Source organism: Microcaecilia unicolor, chromosome 12 (genome assembly GCF_901765095.1).
Source record: "Microcaecilia unicolor chromosome 12, aMicUni1.1, whole genome shotgun sequence".
In the NCBI taxonomy this organism is placed as follows: domain Eukaryota; kingdom Metazoa; phylum Chordata; class Amphibia; order Gymnophiona; family Siphonopidae; genus Microcaecilia; species Microcaecilia unicolor.
The window spans coordinates 57,118,034-57,130,725 of NC_044042.1; the positions used below are offsets into that span (position 1 = coordinate 57,118,034).

Genomic DNA, 12,692 nt, shown 5'->3' on the forward strand with positions numbered 1-12,692 from the left:
TAGAGACGACAAAAGAATTGATCCCCTGCCGGCATGCAGGCCTTCTTTCCCCTCCCTCCCTCCCCTTCGGGCAGCGCCGCAGTCTATTGCTACAGCTGAGCAAAGCTGCACCGCACCGCTACTTCTGCCCTCTGGCTCTGACACCTTTGTTTGCTCTTCTGCAGCGGTTCCGGATCTGTGCGCTCCCAGGCCTGTCTGTATGCTGCCTGCGACTGCTTCCGTTCCTCTGCACTGGGCCCCGCCTCTTCAGAAGAGTAGGCGGGGCCAGCGCAGAGGAACGGAAGCAGTCGCAGGCAGCATACAGACAGGCCTGGGACTCGGAGCGCGCGGATCCGGAACCGCTGCAGATAAGCACTGTCTGGCAGCAGAAGAGAGCAAACAAAGATCACAATGGAGCCGGAGGGCAGAAGTAGCGGCAGGACGGAGACGGACCCGCTGTGCAGCTTTGCTCAGCTGTAGCGATAGACTGCAGCGCTGCCCGAAGGGGAGGGGAAAGAAGGCCTGCAGCCAGGTGCCAGACTGTCACTGGGGAAAGGGAGGGAAAAACATGTGTGTATGGTGGTGGTGTTTGGGTGGGGGGTCGGGGAGAGACAGGAGCACTGTTGGGATGAGGGAGTGAGATAGGGTAGAGCTGGGGAGGGACGGAGAGATGTTGCAAGGAGAAAGAGAGGGCGAATTGTTGGATATGGGTGGGATGGGTAGAGGGAGAGAAAGGGCATGAGAGAAAAAAAACATTTTAGACATGGAAGTGGAAGGGAGAGGTGAGAGGGGAAATGTTGAACATGGCAGTGAGGGAAAGGAAGGATGGAGAGTTGATGATGGTGGTGGTGGTGGGGGGGGGGGGGGGCAGAGAGAGATGTCAAACCAGGGGCTCAAGGCAGGGAGAGAGAGAAAAGTTGGACATGAAGGTGGAGAAGAGGAGAGGAAAGGAGAGATGCATGAGCGAGGGAGGGGAGAAAGAGGGAAGATGGATCCAGGGAGAGAAGATAGACAATGGATGGTAGGGAAGAGAAAGGGGAAAATGCTGGACAATGGGGAGGGGAGAGAGATGGGACAGGAAGATGCTGGTGGTGGGAGGTAAAAGGGATAGGGAAATATCAGGCTACGAGGGTGAGGAGGGTAAAAAGAGGGAACAGATGCTGGGCTGGAAGGGTGGAGGGAGGGAGGGAGACACTGGGAATGCTGGAAAGCATGGGGGAGAGGCCCAGGGACTGGAGAGATTAGTGATCACAGGGGGTAGAAATATGGTAATGGCGCGTAGATCGAAGATAGAAGGGAATGGAAGGCTGAGAAGGAGAGAGATGGGGAATGGGAGAGCAAAGGGGTGAAAGGAGATGGAAATGTGATAGATATCTGAAAAGTAAAAAGAAGGAAAAGATTTAGGAAGCGGATGAAATTTGAGTGTACAGAGGCAGAAAAGAAAAAAAAGGAAGGAAAGAGCTAAAATGGAAGGATCAAAATTTCAGAGGTAGGTGTAGTGAGGAAATGAAACGACAGGAGAAAAATGACAAATTGACAAATGCTTGAAGAATTAGCAGAATACAGACAGAAATTGGAACCAACATGATGGAAAAATAAAATGTCCAGACAATAAAGTAGGAAAATCATTTTACTTTGAATATTTTAAATGGAATATGTTAACTTTGGGAAATGTGCATAGCGGATGTCTTTTTATTGTGTTAAGTAGAAAAGGAAATGCGCTTTTGTTTTGGGTTTTTTTTTTCTCCAGTGTTGCAGTACATGCTGAGGTTCCCAGTTCAATTTTGTCTATATATTTTTATTTCTAATTTGTGAGGGTCTGTCAGTGTGACTTTAACTGCAGATGAGGAGATTGGAGAGGAGAGGGAATTGGGGGAGGGGCTTTATTTTCTGCCCTGGTCACCAGCATGGCTAACGGCAGCCCTGACCCTTGCTGTAGCTAGTGGGGATTCCCAAGCCCTACTAGCTGGGGTCTCTTCTGAAGCTGGCCAGAGATGCCTTCTACTGAGCTTGGCAGATGGGAGCAGCATCCTGGAGCCACTGACAACTAAGATTGTATGGGGTGCTGGCATCAGTGGCTCGAGGAGTTGCTGCTGCCTACTGGGCTTGGTGGAGAGGAGTTCTGGCCATCTTTACTGGAGGCCTTCAGCTGACAGAGATTGGGGATCCTCATCTGCTAAAATATTTATATTTTGAATTGGGAAGTGCTGGGGAAGAGAGAAAATTTTGTGCCCACCCACTTTGTGCTCAGGCCCACTCAAAATTGGCTGTCTGGCTACGCCACTGTTTTGAGGTGGAGATATGGCGGAGCAGAGAATTTTGTGCCCACCCACTTTAGGCTCAGGCCCACCCAAAATTGGCTGTCTGGCTACGCAGACATCTGCACAGGTGGTACCAAATTAAGGGAAAGGACCCAGGATAGAGCCCTATGGTACAGTACCCCAACTGATAACAGGATAGCAATGGAAGAGGATCCTCCAGAAGACACACTAAGGGAAGTGTTGGTCGTGGGTAGGGGGAGGATGGATTTAGCCCAGGCCTTTTTTCAGGTGTAACTCTAGGTGGGTTACCTTCAGGTACAGTATTATCCACACCCTGGAGAGCTTCCAATATAAATTTGTACCTAAAGTAATAGAGCAGAAGTTCAACACAGTCCTCAGGATATACCTAGCCAGTCTGGCTGTCAGGATATCCACATTGAACATGTACGAGAGAGATTTGGATGAACTGCCTTCACTGTATGCAAATCTCTCATATATTCATTGTGGATATCCTGACAGCCAGCCTGGCTAGGTGTATCCTGAGGACTGGGTTGAGAACCCCTATAAGGGAGGGTTTAAGTGACTTGTTGAAGATCATAAAATGCTGTAGCTGGATTTGAAAGTCCAATGGGAGAGGTAGAAAGAGAATCTAGGCAGATCAATGAGGACAGATGCTAAGGAGTAAATGGTTGTTCACTGCATCAAACTCAGCTCATAGGTCACAGAAGATAATACATAGATTAAAATCCCTGGCCATGTGATAGTCAGAGATCTTGGTGGGGACCATCTTTGTCGAGTATAAAGGGTGAAATCCAAATAAGAGCACATTGAGGATATCTTGTGATACACGAAACTCAAAAGCAGCAGACATTCCAGCCCTTCCCCCACTCTTGTAGTGACCTTCAAGTATGTCTGGATTGCTGTCCCTTTCCTTAATTTCCCTGTAGAAGAGACCATACTTGGATTGGGGCAAGGGACCCTCGTATCATAGAAAACAATTTTATGATCAACACCTTCCTAAATTTCAACATGTCGATTCCACCTCTCTAGTCTATAGATTAGTATATTTATCCAAACCTTTGTTTAAAAAAAAAAAAAAAAAATCAGACCTTTGTGATTATCTTAAACTGATACCACAGACTTCTGTGAACAGGAAATAAGATAAAGCCTTGGAGGCTTCACTCCCTCTGCCCTGCAGCACTGTAATAAAAGACAAAGGACAGTTTATTTGTTTCTTTAGGTTCCTAAAGTAACCTGCTCACCACTCATTTAGAGAAGAAAAAAATATATATACACGACAGATCATAGAAACATGAGCAGCAGCCAGCACACTGCCAACATACTGTTTTCTCAAGTTTTATTTTATTCATGAGAAGAAATGAGTGTATTAATTTTCTGATGTGTTCTCTGTTTGCTACAAATACTTAACATAATAGGCTTACATAGCTCCAAATACTAATCTACAGAAGTGCAAATGGGTTGTTCCAGTTAAACAGCTGGATCAGTTCTTAAATTCACTCTAGTGGCTGACAGACTACTTTTTTGGGTCCACTGGTGATTTTTAGCATGGATATTATATGGTGGAAATGACATATGCACCATCTAGGCTTTAAGCAAATCAAATAAGGAGTAACCACAAATTGGAAATATAAACTTGCAAGCAAAAGCTGGAGTGGAAATCCTAAGAAACCCGAGTCACACTGGAGAAGAACAAAAAACCTATCCTGTACCATCCTATAAAGATGTCAGAGAAGAACATTTCTAAAGTTCAACTAAACTGGAAATCATTTGTTCTAAATTTTGGACACTTAATGCTCCTCTCTCATTGGTCCTGCTTTTTTCTGTTAAATATCAGGCTGCATGTATAGAATCCGGGGATGGGGGTGGGGGTGGGGGTGGGAGTAAGGGTATAATTTTAAAGGATTTTTCGAGTGTAAACCCTGCTTTACACACATAAAACCCATTTATAACATCATCCCCCGTAATTTTATCACATTTATACCTTTACTCACAGAAAATGTTATAACGAATGTTCTATTACCCTATCAATTTCCCGTTATCTTTTTCCACTGTTCCATTGTTCTTTTCCTTGTCCTATTCCCCAACGATACTTTGACTTTTCGCTTAACTTCTCACAATGTAATCCATAACTGATTTGTAACAAATTGTATTTCCATTATTTACAATGTATTGTAAGCCACACTGAGCCCGCAAATAGGTGGGAAAATATGGGATACAAATGCAATAAATAATAATAATAATCAGACATACTATTCTTGGTGACAAGAAGGTGTGTACGAACCATATGTAGGTGTATTCAGGAAGGAGTTTGGGCAGAGTCATGGTTTACAGGTGTAGATTACAAAATTAATGCATACTTCAGCCTCATACACGTGCTTGGGAGTTGGTGTAAATGTAAATACATGTGACTGCATTTTAACCACACAGTTTCTGTAGGTTTTTGTGAGGATTCTTTAAAAAAGAAACAGCCTCAAAATAGGCACCTACTTGTACTCCCAACATCGATGACATATTAAAAGTTACCTTCTAAATAATTAACAATATACAAATAAATAGTTTTCAGTGGGAAGACATTTGAAAAACAAGCGATGATGGTGAAAGGGGCACATGGAACATCATGAAGAAAATGTATTTATTTACAATCACTTGATATACTGCAGTTTACAATAAAACATTAGCTGCATAAAGAAAGAGCGAGGGAGAGAGGAAAAGCACACAGGGTTAATGACTCAAAGCGAAAGCAACAACATACCAATACTATGCAACCTGAGTCAGCCAGTGAGAAAAGCCAACCTCTTTCCAGGCACAACCCAATCAACTGGACAGGGCGCTCCAAAAAAAAAATAAAAAAAATAAAAAAAACCGGAAACCACTCAATAGACACCCAAATGCAACAAACAAACCAGAAATGAAACCAAAAAGCACAGATACTTAAATAAAGATCAACTAACAAAAATAACCACCACAATGGGAAATCGCCAATACTAAAATCAAAGACCAACCTCTACTCAATCAACTATGCTGTGCTTTATTCTACAGGCCACCAGGAAATTGGAAAACAACTCAAAACTTCATGGATTTCATATCAAATATATGTATAGCCAATCCCAACACCATACTAATAGAAGACATTAACCTTCACTTAAATGACCAAAAAACAAAGCGTCAAAGAATGCGATGAATTCCTCAAACTATGGGACTTCCAGCCACCACTACCCAAGTCAAAGGCCATGCCTTAGACCTGCTAGCTTATAGATTCAGGTGCTGAAAGCCACGAGCAAACAGGAAAAACCTCCATGTCGAAAACCTAGTCAAAGGAGCAGAGGATGGATAATGGACACTCCAGCACAGGAACTGGTGCTTAAATGCTTTATTCAGTATAATAGGACTAGACACAGTCCATGTTTCGGCATAATGAAACGCCTACATCAGGAGTCACACAAGTATTCTAAAAACATAAAAGAAAATACAATCAAATCTACATGTCTCTCACATAAAACATGTAAAATATGTGATCTGAAAAACAAATATAGATGCTTAAAAAGTATGTTTTTTTAATAGCATTGTTTTAGCTCCATACAATATTGTCATCAATGCATTTGCCTCTGTTTAGCGGCTTTTCTTTGCCGTCTTTTTTGACGCCTTTTTCGTTCGTCGCCATTTTTATGTATTAACCTTTTTATGGCCAGTAGAATGGTATCTTGTTTTTAAACACACTTTTTAGTTATCTTTGATTTTCAACCTGGTTTCATCTTTTTGCCTGGCATATACTGAGTGCTTTTAGTTTTCTGACAGTTTTATTGCTCGGAGCCACATTATGCTTTAAATATGTTTTAACTGTTGCGCTAAAAGTGGGGTGCTTATATTAGGATCTATATATTGCTCCGGTGAAGTTTACAGTGCTCATTTTTCTATATCTTTCAAGGCTCCACATTACTAGTCTTTGATAAGTACATTTTCAGATCACTCATATGATTTTTTTAGCCCTGTTGTGTGGCGATTGTTATTTTCTTTACCATAACTGATTACCTTTTTTCTTTCACATGTGGTGATTGTCTAGTGTCCTTTAACAGGCTTGTATTCATATACACTGAAGCCTGTTTTCCATATTACAGGTTTATATATTTCAAGTCTTGGTTATTTCTTTATGTTCGGTATGCAGTGCAATACATTGGGTTATCTTTCACACATTTGTTATTTTGGACACAACCTTCCAGGTCCATTAGGTGTTTTACTTTTTACTTTTTTTAAGTAATCCTTTGATTTCAACATGGTTGATAGCGCTCATTTTAGACACACATACATAGTTGTTTTAGAGCTATAAAGCTCTTTTTCAAGTAGTTAAGCTTTATTTTTTACCACCTATCTTGGGACATCTCTCCATTTAGAATTTGTTGTTATATTATACAGTTCATAATACACAAATTTTAGTGACAAGGTCTCTTTCTCCTGAACATTTTTCTTTTGGTTTCAGAATGAAGGTCTTTTGACAGTTAGACATGTTGATCTTTATTGACCTTTGTTTGGTGAATCTTCTCTTTGTTTTGCACTCCTGGTGTGAGGGTATCCCAATTTACCAGTATTATTCTCTCTAAAGGTAGTAATGTATGTTTGACTTCTTTCGATTTATGACATTTGTATATAAGTATTGCCATATTGAGACAGACCAAACGTCCATCAAGCCCAGCATTCTGTTTCCAGCAGTGGCCAATCCAGGTCACAAATACCTGGCAAGGTCCCCCCCAAAAAGTACAAAACATTTTATGCTGCTTATCCCAGAAATAAGCAGTGGATATCCTCAAGTCCATTTTAATAATGGTCTATGGATTTTCCTTTAGGAAGCCATCCAAACCTTTTTTTAAACTCCGCTATGCTAACCACCTTTACCACATTCTCTGGCTACGAATTCCACAGTTTAATTACACGTTGAGTGAAGAAACATTTTCTCCAGTTTGTTTTAAATTTACTACTTTGTAGCTTCATTGAATGCCCCCTAGTCCTAGTATTTTTGGAAAGAGTAAACAGACGCTTCATGTTTACCCGTTCCACTCCACTCATTTTATAGATCTCTTATCATATCTCCCCCTCAGCCGGTTTTTCTCCAAGTTGAAGAGCCCTAGCTGCTTTAGCCTTTCCTCATAGGGAAGTCGTCCCATCCCCTTTATTATTCGTCGCCCTTCACTGCACCTTTTCCAATTCCACTATATCTTTGAGATGTGGTGACCAGAATTGAACACAATATTCGAGGTGCAGTCGCACCATGTTTTTTTCATCTGCTTTCCACTGGTCCTATGCACACTTATTAATTCATTAATTTCTTAACTGATTGTCTTATTCATTTTACCCTCTGGCTTTTATTGTTATTTATGTGTTTATATCTGTACTTACATGTGTTTTTATATACATCCTTTCATTTTGCACATTTACCATATTTAAGCATCTATTTTTGTTTTTAAGATCACAGTCGAGATTGGGAGGCGGAGCAGACTTATACGGTCTGTGCCAGAGCCAGTGGTGGGAGGCGGGACTGGTGGTTGGGAGGCAGGGATAGTGCTGGGCAGACTTATATGGTCTGTGCCAGAGACGGTGGTGGGAGGCAGGGATAGTGCTGGGCAGACTTAAACGGTCTGTGCCCTGAAGAGCACAGGTACAAATCAAAGTAGGGTATACACAAAAAGTAGCACATACGAGTTGTCTTGTTGGGCAGACTGAATGGACTGTGCAGGTCTTTTTCTGCAGTCATCTACTATGTTACATATTTAACATGTGTTTTTATGAGAGATACATGTGGATTTGATTGTATTTTCTTTTATATGTTTTTAGAATACTTGTGTGACCCCTGATTTAGGCATTTTCATTGTGTCGGGTCCTATTATACTGAATAAAGCATTTGTTAAGCACCAGCTCCTGTAATGGAGCTTATAGATTCACAAAGGAAAATAACTTCAAAATGCACAATCTGATATGGACAGACTCCATGGTCTGACCACTTCAAGCTTAAACTAACCTTATACTTGAAAGAACTCAAGACTCCACCAGCACAATCTCAGACAACGTACAAAACACAAGGCAAGATTGATGCAACTAAATTTTGGACAACCTTATATAAAGATCAATGGTCACTAAAGACTAACACAGAAGAACTCCTAGCAGAATGGGATGAAAGAAGCATTACCATACTGGACGTTAAGTCCCAATGAAAACAAAAATCAGCTAGAAGTGCAAAACAGCCCCATGGTATAATGGAGGAACTGAAAGTGGTAAAAACCTCAGGAAATGGCTAGAATGAGCATGGACGAAAAATAAAAATGAAAAACAAAACCGCATGGAGAGACGCTCGAAACAAGTACAAATCCCTAATGAGACAGGCTAAAAAGAAATAACTATAAAGAACATTTAGGCCCAGACTATGACATGAAGAAATTATATAAGGCAATTAAAAAAAAAAATCTAACACCAAACCTTTGATGACAGTGAATGATAACTCCCCCCCCCCCCCCACCCCGTCATCAATCGACCTTGCCAGATTCTTCAAAGAGAAGATCCTCAAACTAAGGAACAGCATAATACAAGATAACACAAACTTTGAAAACCTCATAGATGAACTTGACTACCCACCAGAAGAAGCACCAGCTGACAAGACATGGACCACCTTCACACATCCCACAAATGAGATAGTAGCACAAGCGTTAAGAAAATTCTCCTCCATATACTGCATATTAGATACATATCCCAACCACATACTAAAAAAAAAAAAAAATGTCACCCCTGACAGATTCATAGAACAATTCACATCCCATCTGAACTACATGTTCCAAGGCCTATTCCCAACAACAACAAAATAAAAAGGCAACAAACTGCTCACACCAACCCCTTAAGATGCCAAGAAAAATATCGACACCTATAAGCCAGTGGCATCCATAACTCTTAACGACCAAAATAATGGAAGGCATAGTAGCCAACCAGCTAACAGACTACATCAACAAATTCTCTACAAATCACAATCAGGCTTCAGACCACCACTACAGGCCAACTTAAAAAAAAAAAAAGAAAAATCACCTATGGGGAAACAAAATCCTACTACTACAATCTGACATGGTCAACCATCAAATCCTCAAAACAATACTTGACAAAATTGGCATAGGAGGAAGTGCTCAAATGGCTCCTAGGATTCTGAACTACCAGATCCTACCAAGTGAAATTCCTCACTCCCCCCTCCATGGAAAGCTGAATGTGAGGTACCCCAAGGCTCACCGATCTCACCAATATTGTTCAACCTAATGATGATCCTCCTAGCCCGCACTCTAGCCAAACAAGGATTCAACCCTCTCATATACGTAGATGTGTCAATCTACATACCTTTTAATAAAAATCTACACAAAATTAAATGCCAGGATTACAGACAGTATAAACATAATGGAATCCTGGGCATCAATGTTCATGCTCAAACTAAAAAGACAAAACACACTGTCTGATAATCACATCACCTCACAATACAGACCACTTCCCAAACATCTCCACCATGGGTACATCCCTCCCAATATCTGACAATCTAAAACTCCTAGGAGTCACTATAGACCAAAATTTGACCTTAGTGAAATTTCAAACATTACAAAAAAAATGTTCCAAATCATTGTGGAAATTGAAACATTAAAAACTACTTCTCAAGAAGTATTCTGCACACTAGTTCAATCCATGGTCCTTGCCCATGCTGACTACTGCAACTGAATCTATGCCGATGCAAGGAACAATCACTAAATAGACTACAAACAGAACAAAAAACACAGCAGCAAGACATATCTACAGAAAAAAAAACCCTGATTTCATAGCACCAGACCACTACTCCAAAACCTTCACTGGCTACCAATCAAAGCATGGATATCCTTTCTCACCTACAGAATAATATTTGGACTTGCACTGGAATACATGACAAACCTAATAGAACTACCTACATGCAACACAGAGGTGCAAGAACCTATCTCAGCCTTCACATTCCCAAATGTCAAGGTCTCAAATATAAATCTTCATACTCAACCAACTTCACATACATTTACACCAAGACATGGAACGTACTACCGAAAACCCTCAAGTGTATGCAAAACTATTTAACATTCCGAAAACATCTGAAAGCCCACTTCTTTAGAAAATTCTTCTCTGACAACCCCACATAATCAAACCAACCGCCACACCAAGATAGCAGTGCGCTAGCAAAACCTGAATCGAAAACAGATCCAACTTCTAATGACTATTTTGTACTTGTAATCCACATTGAACCAACCATCTGATTGGAAAATGTGGGGTACAAATGCATAAATAGAAGTTTGAAATGATAGAGAAGCAGTGGACTGGACAAGCTGAAGCTGGTTACGAGAGGAAAGGGGAAGCCCATTATACAGAAATATCTTCAAAGTGGTGGTGCATGAACTGAACTTTGTCCAACTAGTTGAAGTATCAAGAAAGCCTGGCATAAGTGAAAAGGATCCTTAAATACAAGGATGGGAGAGCTGTGCTTGAGATGAGGTGACAAAAGTTAACTGACCCCAAAATACTTACCTTTCGATATTCAGCCTGTGGCTGTCTGCAGTTTTAATGACATTGAATAGCCAGGTTAGATTCAGCCTGCAATGGTCACTATCAGGCCATGTCTGGGCATCAGCATTGATTATAGTCAGGTCAGGTCCAGATCCACAGTTATGCAGGCGCTGGCCGACATTCAGTGCTGCTAGCAACTGCATAGCTAATTGAGCACAGATAGGACCGTCTCATTTATTAATCTGTGTGGGCAGCAGCACTGAATATATTCCCAACTCTGCCCATGGACCACCCTCTCACTAACAACACAGTGTTGTGCAGTCACAGAGGATATCCAGTGGCACTGTGCGGTGAAGTGCCACTGAATATCCAGGAACAATCTGCTGAGCGTTGTTTTAAGCAGGAAACAGCCTCATCCTGCCTGCTTAAACCCCTTGAAATATCTATCCTTTAGTGAGCTGCATAAATTTGTAGCAAGTGAAAGCCTGATTTCTGTCCTTGCACACCTGCACTGATTAGCATAAGACTCAGTTCAAAAAGCCATTAGCTTTTATATTTAGCTTTCACATTAAGCTACGAACCAAAGCAAGCACAGTACAAAAACAAAAGGTGTAAATATGGTGATGCATAGGCATAATTACACCAGGCTTCCAACTGAACTACTAATAACAGTACGGGTTTGTTTAGCAAGGGGATTAAAAAAACAAAAACAGAGCCAGACCAAACCAATAGGCTCAACCTTAAACTATTTGTACTGGTTATTTGATTTGCATCAGGGGGGAGGAGGAAGACCTCACAACTAAGTCAGAAAAAAAAAAAAAAAAACCGGTGTAGCCTGAAAAGCAAAATGTGGCTAACCCCTTATTTAAACCATTCCAAACAAGTAGAGGCAAAACCAGAAGGAACACCCTTTGATCATCAAATGAACTTTGGCCTTACCAAGCCCAGTTCTCTCTTCTATATTGTATAGAGATTCCTTCTTCAAATTCACATTAAAACTTCCTCCTGTTGGACTACGTTTTCAAACACCTTCCATTTTACTGCCAAACCGAAAAAAGAAAAACCCTCTGAACTTTTTTGTTGTTTCGGCTGTTGAAAGAACCTAAATACAACGCCTACCAATTTCTTAGACAACAGATTAATAATATATAAGGGCAAAATTCAGTTCACTTGATACTCTAAAGTAGAAGTATCCCTTTAAAATTTACCCATCGCATGAAGTTCTATTTACTGGCTCCCTATACCACGAAGTTATTGTACAACTAAAAAAAAAAAAAAAAAATTTGATTACACCAGGAAACAACATAAAAACATTTCCCCCCCTTTCCAGCAAAGTTCGATGGCCGACATGAGCAAAAATGATAAAAATACACAAACGAATTCCTAACAACCAAATGATCACGGACCCCTTCTCCCCACCATCACTATCATTCTTCCCAATAAAGCTGCTAAAATCCCCTACATTCCAAACGCTTTCTAAAAGCCCCTTTTACATTTTCCATGCACTCATTTATTTGCACTTTACCTGTGAAGCAGCACGGACAACAATGGGAAAGAAGCAAGCGCAGTCGCCGACACCTGCCTGCTCTTTCGCAGGTAAGTCCGTGACGTCACTGGACCAGTCCTGCGCTGCAGAGAGGCAGCAACAAGGATCCACCCTGTAAAGTGGGTTAATGGTTTACGGACTTTAACCAGGTGGCTGGAGAGAGCGCTGAAATCGATTCTGGCTGGGGGGGGGGGGGGCTGTCCTGACTGAGCAGCTGTAGCATAATGAGGGAGTTAAAAAGAAAACGAACAAAACAGGAGAGTCCGCTTAGACCTAAATTCCCTTTCTAGAGACTCCGATTGAACAGGTTTTTTTTGTTTTTTTTTAATTAGCCAGTCACACGGTACCGATCT

General features: G+C 41.2%; 1 protein-coding gene across 2 annotated transcripts in view; it reads right to left on the reverse strand.

The window, feature by feature from the left end:
- LOC115482153 (transmembrane protein 45B-like) overlaps positions 1–12,474 on the reverse strand; it is a 70,330-nt gene extending 57,856 nt beyond the window's left edge. The window contains exon 1 of one of the 2 annotated variants that reach the window (XM_030221725.1): positions 12,319–12,474. The gene's annotated coding sequence lies outside the window, so the exon portion shown is untranslated. Of the gene's footprint in view, positions 1–11,732; positions 11,834–12,318 lie in introns of those variants that run through there. The other variant, XM_030221726.1, reaches the window with a different exon arrangement.
- Between the last annotated feature and the right edge of the window lie 218 nt (positions 12,475–12,692).